Raw genomic sequence first — 23,233 nt, forward strand, 5'->3', positions numbered from 1 at the left:
AGAAATCTGTTGCATTCCTATACACAAATAAAGAAGCAGCAGAAAAAGAAATCAAGGAATCAATCCCATTTGCAATTGCACAAAAAACAATAAGATATCTAGAAGCAAATCTAACAAAGTAAAAGATCTGTATTCTGCAAACTATAGTACACTTATGAAAGAAATTGAAGAGGACACAAAGAAATGGAAAAGTATTCCACGTTCATGGATTGGAAGAACATTGTTAAAATGTCTATACTACCCAAAGCAGTCTACATATTTAAAGCAATCCCCATCAAACACCACCAGCATTTTTCACATAGCTAGAACAAACAATCCTAAAATTTGTATGGAACCACAAAAGACCCCAAATAGCCAAAGCAATTCTGAAAAAGCAAAACAAAACTGGAGGCATCACAATTCCAGATTTCAAGCTATATTACAAAACTGTAGTCATCAAGACAGTATGGTACTGGCACAAATACAGACACACAGATCAATGGAATGGAATAGAGAACCCAGAAATGGACCCACAACTATATGGTCAACTAATCTTTGGCAAGGCAGAAAAGAATATCCAATGGAAAAAAGACAGTCTCCTTAGCAAATGGTGTTGGGAAAACTGGACTGCAACATGCAGAAGAATAAAATTGGACCACTTTCTTACACCATATACAAATATAAATTCAAAATGGATGAAAGACCTAAATGTGAGAAAGGAAACCAACAAAATCTTAGAAGAGAACACAGGCAGCAACCTCTCTGACCTTGGCCATAGCAACTTCTTACTAGACATGTTGCTGGAGGCAAGAGAAATAAAAGCAAACATGGACAATTGGGACTTCATCAAGATAAAAAGCTTCTGCACAGTGAAGGAAACAATCAACAAAGCTAAAGGGTAGGTATCCAAAATCTATAAATAACTTATTAAACCCTCCCTCCGAAAAAAATAATCCAGTTAAGAAATGGACAGAAGACATGAATAGACACTTTTCCAAAGAGGAACTCCAGATGGCTAACAGACATATGAAAAGATGCTCAACATCACTATCATCAGTGAAATACAAATCAAAACCACAATTAGATACCACCTCACACCTGTCAGGATGGCTAAAATTAACAACACAGGAAACAACAGGTGTTGGCGAGGATGTGGAGAACGGGAAACACTTTTACACTGTCGGTGGAAATGCAAACTGGTGCAGCCACTCTGGAAAATACTATGGGCTTCCTGAAAAAGTTATAAATAGAACTAAGCTATGACAGATCAATTGCACTACTAGGTATTTACCCAAGGGATACAAAAATACAGATTCAAAGGGGTGCATGCACCCCGATGTTTATAACAATATTATCAATAATAACCAAACTATGGAAAGAGCATAAAGTGTCCATCAACTGATGAATGGATAAAGAAAACGTGGTGCATATATACAATGGAATATTGCTTAGCCATCAAAAAGAATGAAACCTTGCCATTTTCAATGATGTGGATGGAGCTAAAGAGTATAATGTTAAGCAAAATAAGCAGTTAGAGGAAGACAAATACCATATGATTTCACTCATACAGGGATTTTATTAAACAAATCAGATGAATATATGGGAAGGGAAAAAAGAGAGATGGAAGCAAACTCTAAGAGACTCAATGATACAGAACAAACTAAGGGTTGATGGATGGAGGTTGTGGAGGGATGGGCTAAATGGGTGATGGGTTTTAAGGAGGGCACTTGTTGGGATGACCACTGGGTGTTATATGTAAGTGGTGAATCGTGAATTCTACTCATGAAACCAATAGTACACTATATGTTAACTAACTAGAATTTAATTAAAAATTTGGAAAACAAATAAATAAAAGCGAATTGATATGAATAGGTGTCAGACTCTTCAGGATTGTTTTAAGGGAATACACTGTGGATAATTATTAAGTAACCAAAGCCAAAAAGGAGTAATACTCTGAATGATCTGAAAAGGAAAGAAAAGAGCTTTAGTATTCAGACTATTTCCTTGTAATGGTATTGCACCTAGATACTGGATTTCTGGGTTTTAGAATTTATGATAGCAAAATTCAAAGGTTATTTGAATAATTTTTTATACTGGTCAACACCTTAATTGAGTTAGGCATCTTGTAAATAAGGCTAATCTAATTGCCAAATTTATTGTAAATAATAATTAATAATTTCTCAAATGAGTAATTAATATCAAGCTTTTCTCATGTGCCGTTTTATTTAATTTTCAAGTTAAACTGTAATTGAGATATAATTATTATTTTCTAGGTAAAGAAAATGATACTTTAATTATTAACCTTGCAAAGCCAATACCACCAGTAAATGGCAAAGCCAGAATCAAATTTGAACCCATGTCCCTATTACTAATACCAATGCCTCTGCTCTCTTCTATGGGCTTTTGCCTTCAGAGTACGCTGCTGCTACCTGAAAACTTAATAGTGTCAAGGTGATAATCTTGAGAAATAATGAAATAAGGTGAGAAAACTAGATAAAGACTAGAAGAAAAATAGGATTACTAAGCACTTTTATCAGGAGCTATTTAGCATTTTTAAAAGTTATTCCACAACTGAAATAGGAGCTAGAAATACATAAACAATCTAGAAGTAAGTGAACCTTGAGTGAAGCAGGTAAGAAGTCCTGAGTCACTCTTCTCACTGGGAATCCAAGAAAATCAATTAAAGGAAGTGGATATGATAGCAGCAACTAATTTAAAGCATTAGTTTTTATGTCTCTTTGAGATGATATTTCAGTAGAGGTTTGTTTCAAATTCATTTTATGTGTTGGAGTGATAGTCTCTTTAAGAAGATGTAACATAAAATCCATTCATCCAACAAAGGCTTATTGATCACAGCTGTGTATGATACTCTGTGCTTGGTGATACTGGATATGCAAAGATGAAAAAAATATAGTCCTTGCCCTCTAGAAAGGAATGTAGAAAAATATACAAATTGAAGAATTATAGCATGTAAAAAGTAGTTTATGATATTTACAACAAAATGGAATGTAATTGATGCTGAGAGTAAGAAAAATTCAATACTACAGTAATAATCTTGAAATTTTATTTTTGTTATCTGAGGTATTTTTTTATTATGTTCAATTAGTCAACATATAGTACATCATTAGTTTTTGATGTAGTGTTCAACAATTCATTAGTTCCATATAACACTCATATCCTGGGTATTTTAAAGTATTTTTTGTAATCTAGTTCAACACCAGTGGAAATATGTAAAAGAGTAAGTCCAAAAAAAAAAAAAAAAACCCTCAAGTTTAAACTTGAGCATTAATGGTAAAAGTTTGAGTTAGAGTGACATCACTGAATATGGCAGAGTAGGGAACTCCAGGGCTCTGTCCCCTCCAAAAAAATAAATAAGTAAACTGGAAAAAAACTGCAAGAATCACATTTTGTAGAACTGTAGAATCTATTCAAAAACTGAGAACAACCAGGGGAAATTTTAATGATGAAAGAAGCTACTGTATTCTGCAGGGAAGCACTATGGCACTCAAAATTTTTGCTTACCATCCCCCACTCCCAAGTCTGGCATGGTCTGAAGACAGCAGCCCACAGTCTCGCAGAGGTTGCTACTGATAGAGGGATAAATACAGGCTTTATATTTTTTTAATTGTGGTTGTGTGTTTTGAACTATCTGGTGGCTTCTTAATGACCATTGGAAATTCTTGGCTCTGTTTTCACTGACTTGGAGCATTATCAGTACTGGGATGGCTTCCTGGTCATCTTTTGTCAAAAGGATTTTAAGGCAAAAATATTGGACACAATAGCCTGGGCCAAGAAAAAACAGTTGGGACAAGCAATAGACAGATCAGAAAGCCTGGCAATGAAAATGATGGAAAGGCAAATTGGGGAGGAAAAGAGGCTTTTTAAAGCTTTAGTGTATACTGGTATATGGGGGTATCAAGAATGTCACATCCATAAACAAAGTGAAAAGAAAACTCATGGACTAGGGAAAAAAATATTTGCAGAGTATATATCATATAAGGGGTTAATATCCAAAACATATAAAGAACTCATACAACTGAATAGCAACAAAACAAATAACCCGATTTAAATATGGGCAAAGGACCTGAATAGACATTTCTCCAAAGAAAATATATGAAGGCCAACAGGAAGATGAAAAGATGCTCAACATCACTAGTCATTAGGAAAATGCAAATCAAAACCACAATGAGATATGACCTCATTCCTGTTAGAATACCCATCACCAAAAAGAGAAGAGATAAATGTGGATGTGGAGGAAAGGGAACACTTGTACACTTTTGGTGTGACTGTAAATTGGTATAGCCACTATGAAAAATAGCATGGATCATCCTCAAAAAATTAAAAATAGAACTACCATATGATCCAGCAATTCAACTTCTGAGAATATATTCAAAAGTAATGAAAACACTAACTCAAAAAAGATATCTGTACCCCATGTTCACAGCAGCATTTTTTATAATAACCAAGACATGGAAACACCTAAGTGTCCATCAATGGATGAATGGATAAAGTAGCTGTGGTATATATAAAATGGAATATTATTTAGCCATAAAAATACAAGGAATTCCTACCATTTGTGACAACACGGATGGCCCTTAAAAGCATTATGCTTAGAGAAATAAGTCAGACAGAGAAAGACTAATACTATACTATCTTACTTATATGTGGAATCTAAAAAAAAAAAAAAACTTATAGGAAAAGAGATCAGACTTGTGTTATCAGGGAGCAAAAATCGGAGGAAGGTGATTAAAAGGTACAAAATTCCAGTTATAAGATAAATAAGTACTAGGGATATAATTTACAACCAGATGACTGTAGATAACACTGTTGTATGCTTTATGGTTAACACTTGAACAATGTGGGAGTTAGGAGTGCCACCCTCTGTGCAGTCAAAAAGCTGCATATAACATTTGACTCCCCAAAATTTTAACTATTAACAGCCTAATGTTGACTGGAAGCCTTACCAATAACATAAATAGTAGATTAACACGTATTTTGTATATGTATTACATACTGTACTCTTACATTAAAGTAAACTAGATGATCTTTAGCTAGTGAGTGTCAATAATAAACAGGCAGCTCAAAAAAGATAAGCATAGGACAATAAGCATAGGAACACGTGCTAAATATTATTTTGCAGGGAAATTAAAATAAAACTTTAGAACGAGAATACTTAAAATTTAAAAACCTAACAATATGTTGGAGAGGATGTGGAGTAGCTGTTAATCTACCATATCATTGATATAAGTGAAATATTATATATGTTTTTATTTTAATAGGTTTTTTTGAGGAAATTAACATACAATAACTGCATTTATATAAAATAGATAATTTGATAATTTTGACACATGCACACACATCTGTGAAATCATTCCAAAATCAAAATAATGAACATTTCCATCCTCCCAAAGTTTCCTCATGCTCTTTTGTTTCTCTTCTCTTCCTCTCTTCCCTGCTCCTTGGACCTTAAAAATCATTGTTACACTTTACAATACTATAAGTTAGTTTGAATTTACTTAAATTTTATAAAAATTGAATAATATGTATGTTTTTGGTTCCAGTTTATTTTATCAGTTAGCACTATTTTGAGATTCATCAATATTGTTGGGTATATTAATAGCTCATCACTTTTCATTGCTGAATAGTATTCTATTATATGGATACATCACAGTTAATTTAACCATTCACATGCTAATTGGCATTTGGGTTGTTTCCGATTTTTTATTATTACAAATAAAGTTGTTATTAACATTTAAAAAAGTAAACTAGAGACAATAAGATAGTATTTAAGAAAATCATAAGGAAAAGAAAACACATTTATAGAAGTCTACTGTATTTATCAAAAGAAAAATCTACATGCAAGTGGACCTATGCTGTTCAAACCCATGTTGTTCAAGGGTCAACTGTATAGGAAAGTGTTAAGAGAGTAAGTCCTAAGAGTTCTCATCACAAGTAAAACATTTTTTCTTTTTTTTAATTCTTTCTTTTCTTTTTATTGTATCTATATGAAAAGATGGATGTTAGCCGAAACTACTGTGGTACTAATTTCACAATATATGTAAATCAAACCGTCATGTTGTATGCCTTAAAATTATACAATGAAGTATGTCGTTATTTCTCACTAAAGCTGAAGTGGAGAAGAATGTGACATTCATACCTAGGGCTGAATACCTGTTCAGAAAAGACCTGAGAAGAGCCTAAGCTTTCAACTATGGCTCACCTTTAGATTTGGTGCAAACAGGAAATAAATGCTAAAGTAGAGTTGTAAATATCCGGGCTAAGCACTGAAAGAGTATTCCAATACAGAACCAATCTTCAAAGAATAGCAAAGTATTTTTTTTCATTTTCTCTTTTTTTTCTTGGCTCCAAACATTAAAAAAAAAATTTTTTTTAAGATTTCATCCATTTATTTGACAGAGAGAGATAGTGAGAGCAGGAACACAAGCAGGGGGAATGGGAGAGGGAGAAGCAGGCTTCCCACTGAGCAGGGAGCCCAATGCAGGACTTGATCCCAGAACCCTGGGATCATGACCTGAGCCTAAGGCAGATGCTTAATGACTGAGCCACCCAGGCGCCCCCTAAAAAAATTTTTTTAAAAAAACAGTTGACCACTGGGACACCTCAGTGGCTCAGTTGGTTAAGTGGCTGACTCTTCATTTCAGCTCAGGTTGTGATCTCAAGGTCCTGATATCAAGCCCCGCTTTGGGCTCTGCACTCAGCAGGGAGTCTGCTTCAGGATTTTCTCTCTCCCTCTCCCTCTGCTTGTCCCCCCACTCACTCTCTCTTGTGCTTTCTCTAAAATAAATAAATAAATCTTTTAAAAAAATAGTTGTCCACTAAGATAATGGAATACTAACTTCAGTGCCTAAACACCACAAAGAATACAGACTTTAAACAAAGAGCTTACAAAAAAACCACTAAATAAACAACACACAACGAGTAGCAACAATAAACCCCAGCGAGAGAGGAGAATCTGACTTCCATAATATGATTTTCAGAGTTGCCATATTATAATATTTGAACTGTCCATTTTTTAACAACAAAAAAAAATTATATGGAACAAAGAGAAACAAGAAGGTATGAACCAGTCAGGAAAAAAAATAAATGAATAAAAATTATCTCTAAGGAAGCCCAGACATTGGCCCCACATGAAAAAGTTTTTAAATCAACTGTCTTCAATATATTCAAAGAACCAAATGAAACAGGGAGAATGATGTCTCACCAAATAGAAAATATCAATGAAAAGATTCAAAAAGGAGCCAAATAGAAATTCTGGAACTAAGAAGTGTAACTGAAATAAAAAATTTACCATAGGGGTTCAACAGCAGATTTGAGCAGGCTGAAGAAAGAATCAGAGAACTTAATGATAGGTCAATTGAGATTATCCAATCTGAGGAACAAAAGAGAAAATACAGAAAAATAAACAGAACCTGTGGGATACCCTAAAATACATCAATATACACATAATAGGAGTCCCAGAAGAAGAGAGAGAAAAGGGATTTTTAAAAATCTAAAAAAAATAATGGCCAAAATATCACAAATCTGATTAAAGATATTAATAAACACATCCAAGAAGCTCAACAAACTTCAAGTAGGACAAACACAAAGAGATCTATATCTAGACACAGTAGTCATTTTGTCAAAAGACAAAGACAAAGAAACAATCATAAAAGAAGTGAAAGAAGAAATTTAATTTGTACAAGAGATGCTCAATAAGATTATCAGCAAATTTCCTTCCAGGAACTATGGAAGCTACAAGGCAGTGACAGGACATATATAATGTACTGAAAGAAAAAAAAAACTGTCAACCAAGAAATTTCTACCTAGCAATCCATCCTTTAAAAATGATGGAGAGAGGGGCGCCTGGGTGGCTCAGTCGTTAAGCGTCTGCCTTCGGCTCGGGTCATGATCCCGGAGTCCTGGGATCGAGCCCCGCATCGGGCTCCCTGCTCGGCGGGGAGCCTGCTTCTCCCTCTTTCACTCCCCTTGCTTGTGTTCCCTCTCTCACTGTGTCTCTCTCTATCAAATAAATAAAAAATCTTTAAAAAATAAATAAATAAATAAATAAAAATAAATAAATAAAAATGATGGAGAAATGAAGATATTCCCAGATAAACAAAAAGTGAGAGAACTTATTGCTAGCATACCTTCCCTACAACAAATATGAAAGGAACTCTTGCAGATAGAAATAAAACAATACTAGACAATAACTCAGTCATCTGACAAAATAAAGAACAGTAAGGTAACAAAAATAGATAAATACAAAAACTGGTATTGTTGCAATTTTGGTTTGTGAATCCTCTTTATTTCCAATAATATTTAAATAATGAATGCATTAAAAATAATTACAAATCTATGTTAATGAATACACAATGTATAAAGATATAATTTGTGACAATAGTGAGTGGGAGTTAGAGGATGGCAGTGAAAAGGAGGACCCTAGATTCACCTTGTCCCACAAATACAACTAGGTAACTATCAAATCACCCTAAATACTCAAGAAATTGACCTAAAGATTGGCAGAACAAACTCCACGGCTAAAGGTAAGGAAGAGGCCATGTTGAAGAAGATAGTAAGTGTGGAGACTCACTCTCTATCACTAATGAAAGTCAGAAGAGAGAAATGGAATCACTACAGTGGGGAGGAAGTCACAGTTATGGAGAAGGGTGAGAGACAAACTAATACAGAGGAGCATAGGGAGAAAACAAATTCCCTGACAATTTTCTTGGAAATCAAGAGGGGCTGGATTTCATGAATTCTTGCAACCATCAGGGTTTAAAGCCTGGAGTTTTAAAGGTCAGTATGTTTGGCTCTGGGAGAGCTCAGAGGACATTGGGGCTGCTCTTGGAGAGAAAGCAGGGCAAAGAGCCAGGGAACATACAGTGTGGAAACGGTGATCAGAAGAACACCTTGGGCACAGAGTAGAGAGGTTATTACCTCATCTCAGAGCACATCCCAGTGCTAAAATGTTCACAAAGAGACCCCCTCCAGGAACAAGGGAACTGGTCAGTACCATTTTCCTTCCCTTCAGCATGAACACAGAGGCACCTGTGGGAACCAGGGCAGTGCCAACACTTGCTACCTAACTTGCTCACACCAAGCCCTACTCCCCCAGCACACCATAGAACCACCCTCCCAGTCACGTTGCCTCAGTCCCAGCATAGTACACCCCCAGAAGACTAGCCCAAATCACTGCCAACACCATACCTCCTTACCTGGGAGTTTTGCAAGACCTCAGTTCCAGGGACAGCAGTGACAGGTCTTATTTCACAAGCAGACCAGAACACATCTAGTTACAACATACTACATTGAAGCCAGTGACCAAACACTGGCCACAACAGGCAAGGAGAGCTTCTGCAGACTATTGGCCTGAAGGATAAAGCAGCAAAAACAAAACATCAGAGCACACACAGCACACACTGAAAGATACTTCCTGAAGTGCCAGGCCCTGTGGAATAGGAAACAGCACACAACAAGGAACTACAGAACCTCTTATACATAAGGCCATTACATGCAAGAACAGGAGACATAGCTGACTTTCCTAACAAATGAAAATGGACACAGAAACGTAGACAAAATGAGAAAACAGAGAATTTTATCCCAAATGAAAGAACAGGGCAAGGCAATCGTTAGAGATCTAAGCAAAACAGACACAAGTAACATGCCTCATGGAGTATTCAAAGTAATGATCATAAAGATACTCACTGGACTTGAGAAAAGAGTGGAAGACATGAGTGAGACACTTAACATATAGATAAGAAAAACACAGCAGAGATAAAGGGCTCAATAAATGAAATGAGGAACACACTTGATGGAATGAACAGCAGGCAAGAAGAAGCAGAGGAATGAAATATGAAATAGTGACCTAGAAGACGAGTAATGGAATTAATCAAGCTGAACAAAAAAGAAAGAAAAAAATTATGTGAAATGAGAATAGATGTAGGGAATTCAGTGACTCCATCAAATGAAATAACATTAGTATTATAGGACTCAGAGAACAATAAGAGAGAGAAGAGGGGGTAGAAAATTTATTTGAAGAAATAATAGCTCAAAACTTCCTTAATCTGGGGAAAGAAACACACATCCAGATCCAGTAAGATCAACAAAAACAAATGCACACCAAGACATATACTAATTAGATTGTCAAAATATAGTGATAAAGAAATAATTTTAAATGCAAGAAGACAAAAGAAGACAGTAAGTTACAAAAGAACACCCATAAGGGAAGGGGGAGAATTCTCAGCAGAAAGTTTCCAAGCCAGAATGAAGTAACATGATATATTCAAAGTGCTGAGTGGGAAAAATTGCTGCCAAAAATATTCTATCCAGTAAGGCTAACATTCAGAATAGAAAAAGAGATAAAGTTTCTCAGACAAACAAAAACTAAAGGAGTTCATGACCACTAAACCATCCCTGCAAGAAATATTAAAGGAGACTATTTGAGTAGAAAGGAGAGAACAAAAGTGACAGTACAAAGGTAGGAAACACAAACACAGTAAAAATGAGTATTTCTGTAAAAAAAACACTTAAGGAACTCACAAAATAAAAGGATATATTATATAATAACATATACCTAAAATTTGGGGAGGAGAGGACTAAAGAAATGGTTCCAACTTAAACAACCATCAATTTAATATAAAGAGCTATATGCAGAAGAGGTTATATACAAACCTAATGGTAACCATATATCAAAAGCCACTGATAAATATGCAAAGGATAAAGAGAAAAATCCAAATATATCACTAAAGAAAGTCAAAAGAGAGAAAGACAAGAAAGGCTCAGAGAAAATTTTCAGAAACAATCACAAAGCTAATAATAAAATGACAATAAATCATATCAATCAAAAATTACTTCGAATGTAAATGGACTAAACACTCTAATGAAAAGACATAAGGTGACAAAATTGATTTAAAAAAAAAAACTCACCTATATGCTGCCTAAAAGAGACTTATTTTAGACATACAGTCACCTGCAGTTTGGAAGTGAGGGTATGGAGAAACATCGATCGTATAAATGGATGTCAAAAGAAGGCTGGAGTAGCAATATTTACATCACACAAGATAAACCTTAAAACAAAGACAGTAATAAGAGACAAAAGGACAATATATAATAACAACAGGGACAATCCAACAAGATACAACATTGGCAAATATTTATGCACCCAACATAGGAATACCCAAACACATAAACAGTAAATAAAAATCATAAAGGAACTAATTGATAATATTACAGTGTTAATAGAAACTTTAACACCCTGCTTACATCAATTGACAGATCATCTAAACAGAAAATAAACAAGGAAATAATGGCTTTGAATGACAGACTGGAACAGTGGATTTAACAGATACATTAAAAACAATCCATCCGAAAACAGCAGAATACACATTCATTTCAAGTGCACATGGAACATTCTCCAGAATGCATCACATAGTAGGCCACAAAATAAATCTCAACAGACTCAAGAAAATCAAAGACATATCATAAACTTTTTCAGACCATAATGTTATGAAACTGAAGTCAATCACATTACAGGGAAAAAATTCTGGAAAGACCAAAAATACATGGAAATTAAATAACATGCTACCTGGGGCACCTGGGTCCCCAGTCCTTAAGCATCTGCCTTTGGCTCAGGTCATGATCCCAGGGTCCTGGGATCAAGCCCCGCATCGGGCTCCCTGCTCAGCGGGAAGCCTGCTTCTCCCTCACCCACTCCCCCTGCTGGTGTTCCTGCTCTCGCTATCTCTCTGTCAAATAAATAAATAAAACCTTACAAAAATGATTTTAAAAATTACTTTATAAAATAAATAAATAAATAAATAAATAATAAATAAATAATAAATAACATGCTACCAAACAATGAATAAGTCAACAGGATAAAAGAAGAAATTTTTTTTAAAGATTTTATTTATTTATTTGACAGAGAGAGAGACAGCGAGAGAGGGAACACAAGCAGGGGGAGTGGGAGAGGGAGAAGCAGGCTTCCTGCCAAGCAGGGAGCCCAATGCGGGGCTCGATCCCAGGACCCTGGGATCATGACCTGAGCCGAAGGCAGACACTCAACCAACCGAGCCACCCAGGCGCCCCAAAAGAAGAAATTTTAAAAGTACATGGACACAAATGAAAATGAAAATAAAACAGTCCAAAATATTGGGATAAAGCAAAAGCTGATCTATGAAGGAAGTTCATAATAATACAGGCCTAACTCCCAAAGCAAGAAAAATCTAAAATAAACAACCTAACATTTCACCTAAAAGAGCTAGAAAAAGAACAACAAACAAAACGTATAACAAGCAAAAGGAAGGAAATAATAAGGATTAAAGCAGAAATAATTGATATAGAAACTAAAAAACAATAAAACAGATCAATGAAACCAGGAGCTGGTTCTTTGAAAAAAATCAATAAAATCAATGAAACTTTAGCTAGAATTATCAAGAAAAAAAGAAAAGACTCAAATAAATAAAATCAAAAATGTGAAGAGAAATAACCAACACCGCAGAAATACAAACAATTATAAGAGAATATTATGCAAAACTCTAGGTCAACAAATTGGACAACCATGAAGAAATGGATAAATTCTGAAATGCATACAAACTACCAAAACCAAAACAGGAAAAAATAGAAAACTTGAATAGACCAATTGAATCAGTAATCAAAAAAGAAATTGAATCAGTAATCAAGAAACTCCCAGCAAATAAAAGTCCAGGGCCAGATGGTTTCACAGGTGAATTCTAACAAACATTTAAAGAGGAGTTATTATCTATCCTTTTTTTTTTTAAGGATTTTATTTATTTATTTATTTGACAGAGAGAGAGACACAGCGAGAGAGGGAGCACAAGCAGGGGGAGTGGGAGAGGGAGAAGCAGGCTTCCTGCTGAGCAGAGAGCCCGATGTGGGGCTCGATCCCAGGACCCTGGGGTCACAACCCGAGCCAAAGGCAGACGCTTAACGACTGAGCCACCCAGGCACCCCTATTCTTATAAAACTATTCCAAAAAATAGAACAGGAAGGAAAACTTTGAAATTCACTATATTAGGCCAGCATTACCCTGATACTGAAACCAGACAAAGGTTCCACTATAAAAGAGAACTACAGGTCAATATCCCTCATGAACATGGATGCAAATGTTCTCAATAAAATACTAGAAAAACAGAATCCAACTTCATATTAAAGAAGCATTCACCATAATCAAGTAGGATTTATTCCTGGGTTGCCAGGGTGGGTCCAATATTCGCAAATCAACCAACATGATACATCACAACAATAAGAGAAAGGATAAAAAAAATGGTCATTTCAATAGATGAACAAAAAGGATTTGACAAATTACATCTATTCATGATAAAAACTCTTAACAATGTAGGTTGAGATGAAACGTACCTCAGCATAATAAAGGTCACATATAAAAGCCCACAACTAATATCATCCACAATAGGGAAAACTGAGAGCTTTTCCTCTATGATCAGGAACAAGACAGGGATATCCACACTCACCACTGTTATTTAACATAGTACTGGAAGATTGAAAGTGAGGGGGTGGAGAACCATTTATCATGCAAATGGACATCAAAAGAAAGCTGGAGTAGCAATCGGCATGTCAAACAAACTGGATTTTAAACCAAAAACTGTAATAAGAGATGAAGAAGGACACTATATCATAATAAAAGGGTCTATCCAACAAGATGAGCTAACAATTGTAAATATTTATGCCCCTAACTTGGGAACAGCCAATTATATAAACCACTTAATAACGATATTAAAGACTCATTGATAATAATACAATAATAGTAGGCAACTTTAACACCCTACTCACAGCAGTGGACAGATCATCTAAGTAGATCAACAAGGAAACGATGGCATTGAATGACACACTGGACTAGATGGACTTAACAGATACATTCAGAGTATTTCATCCTAAAGCATAAGAATACACATTCCTTTCGAGTGCACATGGAACATTCTCCAGAATAGATCACATACTAGGTCACAAATCAGCCCTCAACTGGTAAAAAAGTTTGATATTATTCCCGCATATTTTCAGACCAAAATGCTTTAAAACTTGAAGTCAACTACAAAAAAAATTGGGAAGGACCACAAATACGTGGAGGTTAAAGAACATCCTACTAAAGAATGAATGGGTCAACCAGAAAATTAAAGAACTTAAAAAATACATGTAAGCAAATGAAAATGAAAACATGACAGTCCAAAATCTTTGGGATGCAGCAAAGGCAGTCCTAAGAGGGGAGTATATAGCAATACAAGCCTTTCTAAAGAAACAAGAAAAGTCTCAAATACACAACCTAACATTAAACCTAAAGGAGCTGGAAAAGGAACAGCAAATAAAGCCTAAATCCAGCAGGAGAAGAGAAATAATAAATATTAGAGCAGAAACCAATGATATAGAAAAAAAAAAAAACAGTAGAACAGATCAATGAAACTAGGAGCTGGTTCTTTGAAAGAATTAATAAGATTGATAAACCCCTAGCCAGACTGACCAAAAAGAAAAGAGAAAGGACTGGGGCGCTTGGGTGGCTCAGATGGTTAAATGTCTACCTTCAGCTCAGGTCATGATCCCAGGGTCCTGGGATTGAGCCCCACATCGGGCTTCCTGCTTGGCGGGGAACCTGCTTCTCCCTCTCCCTCAACTGTTCCCCCTGCTTGTGTTCTCTCGCTCTGTCAAATAAATAAATAAAATCTTTAAAAAAAAAAAAAAAAGGAAAAGAAAAATAAAAAAGAAAGGACCCAAATAAATAAAATCATAAATGAAAGAGGAGAGATCACAACCAACACCAAAGAGATACAAACAATTATATGAGCAACTATGTGCCAACAAATTAGGCAATCTGGAAGAAATGGATGCATTCCTAGAAACATATAAACTGCCAAAACAGGAAGAAATAGAAAACCTGAACAGGTCCCATGACCAGCAAAGAAATTGAATCAGTAATCAAAAATTTTCCACCAAAAAAAGTCCAGGGTCAGATGGCTTCCCAGCAGAATTCTACCAAACATTCAAAGAATTAATACCTATTCTTCTGAAACTGTTTCAGAAAATAGAAATGGAAGGAAAACTTCCAAACTCATTCTATGAGGCCAGCATTACCTTGATCCCAAAACCAGACAAAGACCCACTAAAAAGGAGAATGACAGACCAATATGCCCGATGAACATGAATGCAAAAATTCTCACCAAGACACTAGCTAATCAGATCCAAGAGTACATTAAAAGGATCATCCACCACGACCAAGTGGGATTTATTTCTGGGCTTCAATGGTGGTTCAACATCTGCAAATCAATCAAAGTCATACACCACATTAATAAAAGAAAGGAAAAGAACCATAGGATCCTCTCAATTGATGCAGAAAAAGCCTTTGACAAAATACAGTATCTTTTCCTGATTACAACTTTTCAGAGTGTAGAGATAGAGGGAACATTCCTCAATATCATAAAAACCATCTATGGAAAGCCCACAGCAAATATCATTCTCGATGGGGAACGACTGAGAGCTTTTCTCCTAAGGTCAGGAACACAACAGGGATGTCCACTTCTACCACTATTGTTCAACATAGTACTAGAAGTCCTAGTCTCAGCAATCAGACAACAAAAAGAAATAAAAGGCATTCAAATCAGCATATAAGAAGTAAAACTTTCACTCTTCACAGATAACATGATACTCTATGTAGAAAACCCAAAAGACTCCACCAAAAATTTGCTACAACTGACACAGGAATTCAGCAAAGTCACAGGATATAAAATCAATGCACAGAAGTCTGTTGCATTTCTATTCACTAACAATGACGGAGAAGAAAGAGAAATCAAAAATTGATCCCATTTACAATTACACCAAAAATCATAAGATACCTTGGAATAAATCTAACCAAAGAGGCAAAGGATCTGTACTCAGGAAACTACAGAATACTCATGAAAGAAATTGAGGAAGACACAAAGAAATGGAAAAACATTCCAGTCTCATGGATCGGAAGAACAAATATTGTTAAAATGTCTATGCTACCCAAAGCAATCTACACATTCAGTGCAATCCTTATCAAAATACCATCAAGATTTTTCACAGAGCTGGAATAAACAACCCTAAAATTTGTATGGAATAAGAAAAGACCCCAAATACCAAAGGAATGTTAAAAAAAAAAAAAAAACTGGTGGCATCACAATTCTGGATTTCAACCTCTATTACAAAGCTGTAATCAAGACAGTATGGTACTGGCATAAAAACAGACATATAGATCAATGGAACAGAAATGGACCCTCAACTCTATTGTCAACTAATCTCCAACAAAGCAGGAAAGAATATCGAATGGAAAAAAGACAGTCTCATCAACAAATGGTCTTGGGAAAATTAGACAGCCATGTGCAGAAGAATGAAACTGACCACTTTCTTCAACCATACACAAAAATAAACTCAAAATGGATGAAAAACCTAAATGTGAGACAGGAATCCATCAAAATTCTAGAGGGGAATGCAGGAAGCAACCTCTTTGACCTTGGCCACAGCAACTTCTTGCTACACATGCCTCCAAAGACAAGAGAAACAAAAGCAAAAATGAACTTTTGAGGCTTCACCAAGTTAAAAAGCTCCAAAGCATGTACATTGGATAAACTGACCAGTGTGTTTGTCCCTAATCCATTTACTGGTTCCCATAAGCTGAGAGAATGTCTCTCTCTCATCATTTTTCCTAAGGAACAGACTTAAGTATGCCCTAACAGAAGATGAAATAAAGATCTGTTTGCAGTATTTTATCAAGAGATTAATGGCAGGGTCAGAACTAATATAACCCACACTGGTGGTTTTATGAATGTCACCAGCATTGACAAGACTATAGAGAATTCTCACCTCATCTATGACACCAAAGGTCACTTAGCTGCTCATCATATTACACCTGAGGAGGCAAAGTATAAGTTGTGCAAAGTGAGAAAGACCTTTCTGGGGACAAAAGAAATCCCTTATCTGATGACCCATGATGTTCATACCATCTGCTATCCTGATCCCCTCATCAAGGTTAATGACACCATTCAGATTGATTTTAAGAGTGTAAAGATTACTGACTTGATCAATTTTGACACTGGTAATCTCTGTATGGTGACTAGAGGTGCTAATCTGGGAAAAATTGGTGTGATCACCAACAGAGACACTCTCTGGTTCTTTTGATGTAGGTCATGTGAAAGATGCCAATGGCAACAGCTTTGCCACCTGGCTCTCCAACATTTTTGTTACTGGCAAAGGCAAAAAACCATGGATTTCTCATCTCCATGGAAAGGATATCCACCTCATCATTGCTGAAGAGAGAGCCAAGAAACTTATGGCCAAACAGAGCAGTGGGTAAAATGGTCTGTAGGTGACATGATTGGAAGCCCTTCTACTTAAAGATAATGCAGCTAACTGAAAATAATAATAATAATAAGAAGAAGAAGATAATGCAGCACACAACACAAAAATAAAGATGTTAGTTGTAATCCCTAGGGTAACCATGAAGAAAAAAAAGTTTTAAGATATACAGAAAAAGAAAAAAGGCAGTAATAAAAATGCTACACAAGAAAAAAAATCATAAAACAAGGTTTTAATGAAAAATTTAAAAACGTAAAAGGTATGGCATTATAGAAAACAAATTACAAATGGCAGATGTAAATCCTTACTTATCAGTAATTACTTTAAATTTAAATGATTAAAGACTCCAGTTAAAAGTCAGAGCTTGGTAGAAGGGATTTTAAAAAATGATTCAACTATATGATGTCTGTAAGAGTTTCACCTTAGATCCAAAGATACAAATAGTTTGAAAAAGAAAGGATGGAAAATAGATATCCATGCAAATAGTATCAAAAAGAGATCTGGTGTTGCTATACTAATATCAGACAAAATAGACTTTAAGTTAAAAATTGTTATGAGATGAAGAAGGATATTATAGATTGATAACAGGGTCAATATATCAAGGAAATGCATCAATTATAAATATATTTACATCTAAAAACAGAACCATAAAATATATGAAGCAAAAACTGACAGAATTGTAGAAACAGTTCTATAATAGTAGGAGACTTTGATACCCCACTTTCAATAATGAATAGAACAGCTCAACAGAAGATAAATAATGAAACAGATGACTTGAACAACACTATAGACCAATTGGGCCTAACAGACATATACAGAACACTCCTCCTACCAACACTGAAATACATGTTTTCCTCAAGTACACATGGAACATTCTCCAGAATAGACCATTTAAGGCTGCAAAAACAAGTCTCAATGCATTTTAAAATACTGAAATCATACCAAGTATCTTCTCCTACCACAATGGAATGAAACTAGAAATCAATAGCAGTAGGAACACTGGAATATTTGCAAATATGTGTAAATTAAATAACACACTCTTAAATAACCAAATGGTCTAAGAAGAAATTACAAGCAAAATCAGAAAATAATTTGAGATGAATAAAATGAAAAGACAACATACCAAAATGATAATTGTGTTTGCAGGAATTTTTAACAGTGATACCTATATCAAAAATGAAGATCCCAGGGCGCCTGGGTGGCTCAGTCATTAAGCGTCTGCCTTTAGCTCAGGTCATGATCCCAGGGCCCTAGGATCGAGCCACGCATCAGGCTCTCTGCTCAGCAGAAAGCCTGCTTCTCCCTCTCCTACTCGTCCTGCTTGTGTTCCCTCTCCTGCTGTGTCTCTCTCTGTCAAATAAATAAATAAAATCTTTAAAAAAAATAAAGATCCCAAGTCAGTAACCTAACCTTATACCTTAAGTAGGTAAAAAAAGAAGAGAAAGCCACATTCAAAGCCAGCAGAAAGAAGGAAATAATAGAAATTAGAGTAAAGGAACAGAAAAGTGACCACTTTCTGGAAGGTTGGACGTGTGGAGAAGTGAACCTGAGGCGATATTCAGGAGGATAGAAGGTGGGGGAGGGGCCTCCGTCGGCCGCTTCTGGCAAGTGATAGAGCCGCGGAGCACAAAATCGGAACTTTTAGCAGTCCGCTCCGCTGAGGGACCTCACTCTGGTGGCTAAGCGGGGGGTGGAACCCTCGTGGGACAGTGTGGTCTCAGGATCCTCAGGGTCACAGAAAGACCGGGGGTGCCTGAGTGCGGCAGAGCTCCCAGGTATCAGAGCGGGGAAGCCGGCTGCAGAGACAGAGCTGAGGAGCGGGCTCTCAGCTCGGGGGTGTCATAAACCATGATCCGGGGCACAGTCGGGCCACTGCTCCTCCAGCAGGGACCCAACAAGCACCAGATCCGGGGAGACTCACCTTCCTCCCCCGGGAGGAGAGGCACAAGAGTGCACCACAGGGATCTGCTGGGTTTGGAGACTCCACACGGGGTCGGGCGCCAGAGATAGAAACGCGCGGTCACAGGCCAGGTGAGCACGGAGTGGGGCCGGAGACCGGGGAGACGGGAGGGACTGACTGCTTTTCTCTGGGGGCGCACTGAGGAGCGGGGCCCAAGTTCTCGGGTCCTCTGGGGCGGAGATTGGGAGGCCGCCATTTTCACTCTCCGCCTCCAAAGCTGTACGGAAAGCTTGCAGGGAACAAAAGCTCCGGAGAGCAAACCCGAGCAGATTACTTAGCCCGGACTGGGCAAGGGCAGGGCAATTCTGCCTCCGGCAAAGACATTTGGGAACCACGGCAACAGGCCCCTCCCCCAGAAGATCAGCGAGAACAGCCAGCCAAGACCATGTTTACCGATCAATGAGAACTGCAGAACTCCAGCTCTAGGGGAATACTGCACATAGAATCCATGGCTTTTTTACCATGATTCTGTAGTCTTTCAAAGTTAATTTTTTTAACTGTCTTTTTTTTAAACTGTCTTTTTTTTTTTGAATTTTTCTTTTTCCCTTTTTCAACCAACATCTTATCAATCCCTTTTTTAAAAAACATTTTTATTTTTCATTTTTAGAGACATATTCTATCCCTTCATAGTAGTTACCCTTATTATTGGCATATATATATAAGTTGTTCTCTCTTTAAAATTTTGAATAGTTTCTTCTAACAGATCAAAATATACCCTAAATCTCTAGTGTATGGTTTTTTTCTACTCCCCTGCCTGATCACATTCTCTCCCTTTTTTTTTCTTTTTTTTAAATCCTCTTCTTTCTTTTTTCAAACAACTTCTTATCAATTCCTTTTATAAAATTTTTTATAATTTTCATCTTTACAGTCATATTCCATCCATTCATCATATCAACCCTTATTTTTGTACATATATAAGTTTTTCTTTCTTTAAAATTTTGGGAGGCACTTTCTTCTAACAGACCAAAATACACCCAAAATCTAGTGTGTGGCACTAATCTATGTACCAGCCTGATCACATTTGATCATAATCTTTTTGTTTGTTTGTTTTGTTCTGTTTTTGTTTCTTTTTATCTTTATCTCTTTCTTTTTCTTTTTTTTTCTTTTTCTTTTTTCTCTCTTTCCCTTTCTTTTCCCCCTGCTTCAGGTCTTTTCTGATTTGTTTAGAGTATATTTTCTGGGGACGTTGTTACCCTGCTAGCATATTGTTCTCTCATTAATCTGTTCTCCTCTGGACAAAATGAAAAGACAGAAAAAATCACCTCAACAAAAAGAACAAGAGGTAGTACCGACTGCCAGGGACCTACTCAATACAGACATTAGTACGATGTCGGATCTGGAGTTCAGAATCATCAATTTAAAGATACTAGCTGGGCTTGAAAAAAGCATGGAGTTATTAGAGAAACACTTTCTGGAGAAGTAAAAGAAATAAAATCAAACCAAGTAGAAATCAAAAAGGCAATTAATGAGGTGCAATCAAATTTGGGGGTGCTAACTGCTAGGATAAATGAGGCAAAAGAAAGAATTAGTGATATAGAGGATCAAATGATGGAAAACAAAGAAGCTGAGAAAAAAGAGAGCTAAATGACTACTGGATCACGAGAGCAGAATTCGAGAGATAAACGATACCATAAGACAAAACAACATTAGAATAATTGGGATCCCAGAAGAAGAAGAAAGAGAGAGAGGGGCAGAAGGTATATTGGAGCAAATTATAGCAGAGAATTTCCCTAATTTGGGGAAGGAAACAGGCATCAAAATCCAGGAAGCACAGAGATCACTTCTCAAAATCAATAAAAATAGGTCAACACCTCGATATCTAATAGTAAAATTTATGTGTCTCAGAGACAAAGAGAAAATCGGAAAGCAGCTCAGGAGAAGAGATCTGTAACCTATAATGGTAGAAACATTAGATTGGCAACAGACCTATCCACAGAGACCTCGCAGGCCAGAAAGGACTGGCAAGATATATTCAGAGCACTAAATGAGAAAAATATGCAGCCAAGAATACTATATACAGCTAAGCTGTCATTGAAAATAGAAGGAGAGATAAAAAGCTTCCAGGACAAACAAAAACTAAAGGAATTTGCAAAAACGAAACCAGCCCTACAAAAAATAGTGAAAGTGGTCCTCTAAGCAAAGAGAGAGCCTAAAAGCAACATAGACCAGAAAGGAAAACAGACAATATACAGGAACAGTCACCTTACAGACAATACAATGGCACTAAATTCATATCTTTCAATAGTTACCCTGAATGTACATGGGCTAAATGCCCCAATCAAAAGACACAGGCTATCAGATTGGATTAAAAAACAAGACCCATCGATATGCTGTCTGCAAGAGACTCATTTTAGACCCAAAGACACCCCCAGATTGAAAGTGAGGGGGTGGAAAACCATTTACCATGCTAATGGACACCAAAAGAAAGCTGGGGTGGCAATCCTTATCTCAGAAAAATTAGATGTTAAAACAAAGACTCTAATAAGAGATGAGGAAGGACACTATATCCTACTTAAAGGGTTTATCCAACAAGAAGATCTAACAATTGTACATATCTATGCCCCTAACATGGGAGCAGCCAATTATAAAAGGCAATTAATAACAAAAGCAAAGAAACACATTGACAACAATACAATAATAGTGAGGGACTTTAACACCCCCCTCACTGAAATGGACAGATCATCTAAGCAAAAGATCAACAAGGAAATAAAGACTTTAAATGACACACTGGACCAAATGGACTTCACAGATATATTCAGAACATTCCATCCCAAAGCAACGGAATACACATTCTTCTCTAGTGCCCATGGAACATTCTCCAGAATCGATCACATCCTAGGTCATAAATCAGGTCTCAACTGGTACCAAAAGATTGGGATCATTCCCTGCATATTTTCAGACCACAACGCCTTGAAACTAGAACTCAATCACAAGAGGAAAGCTGGAAAGAACTCAAATACATGGAGGCTAAAGAGCATCCTACTAAAGAATGAATGGGTCAACCAGGAAATTAAAGAAGAATTAAAAAAATTCATGGAAACAAATGAAAATGAAAACACAACTATTCAAAATCTTTGGGATGCAGCAAAGGCAGTCCTAAGAGGAAAGTATATAGCAATACAAGCCTTTCTCAAGAAACAAGAAAGGTCTCAAGTACACAACCTAACCCTACACCTAAAGGAGATGGAGAAAGAACAGCAAATAAAGCCTAAACCCAGCAGGAGAAGAGAAATAATAAAGATCAGAGCAGAAATCAATGAAATAGAAACTAAAAGAACAGTAGAACAGATCAACGAAACTAGGAGCTGGTTCTTTGAAAGAATTAACAAGATTGATAAACCCCTGGCCAGACTTATCAAAAAGAAAATAGAAAGGACCCAAATCAACAAAATCATGAATGAAAGAGGAGCAATCACAACCAACACCAAAGAAATACAAACAATTATAAGAACATATTATGAGCAGGGGCGCCTGGGTGGCTCAGTTGGTTAAGCGACTGCCTTCGGCTCAGGTCATGATCCTGGAGTCCCTGGATCGAGTCCCGCATCGGGCTCCCTGCTCGGCGGGGAGTCTGCTTCTCCCTCTGACCCTCCCCCCTCTCATGTGCTTGCTCTCTCTCATTCTCTCTCTCTCAAATAAATAAATAAAAAATCTTTAAAAAAAAAAAAAAAAAAAAAAAGAACATATTATGAGCAACTATATGCCAGCAAATTAGATAACCTGGAATAAATGGATGCATTCCTAGAGATGTATCAACTATCAAAACTGAAGCAGGAATAAATAGAAAATCTGAACAGACCTATAACCATTAAGGAAATTGAAGCAGTCATCAAAAATCTCCCAACAAACAAAAGCCCAGGGCCAGATGGCTTCCCAGGGGAATTCTACCAAACATTTAAAGAAGAATTAATACCTATTCTTCTGAAACTGTTCCAAAAAATAGAAATGGAAGGAAAACTT

At 36.5% G+C, this 23,233-nt stretch overlaps 1 pseudogene; it reads left to right on the top strand.

The window, feature by feature from the left end:
• The first annotated feature begins 1,129 nt into the window (after positions 1 to 1,129).
• On the top strand, positions 1,130 to 17,341 carry LOC116621847 (annotated as a pseudogene).
• Positions 17,342 to 23,233: the final 5,892 nt, after the last annotated feature.

The sequence above is a fragment of the Phoca vitulina genome, unplaced genomic scaffold (assembly GCF_004348235.1).
Source record: "Phoca vitulina isolate PV1807 unplaced genomic scaffold, GSC_HSeal_1.0 scaffold51, whole genome shotgun sequence".
NCBI lineage: Eukaryota > Metazoa > Chordata > Mammalia > Carnivora > Phocidae > Phoca > Phoca vitulina.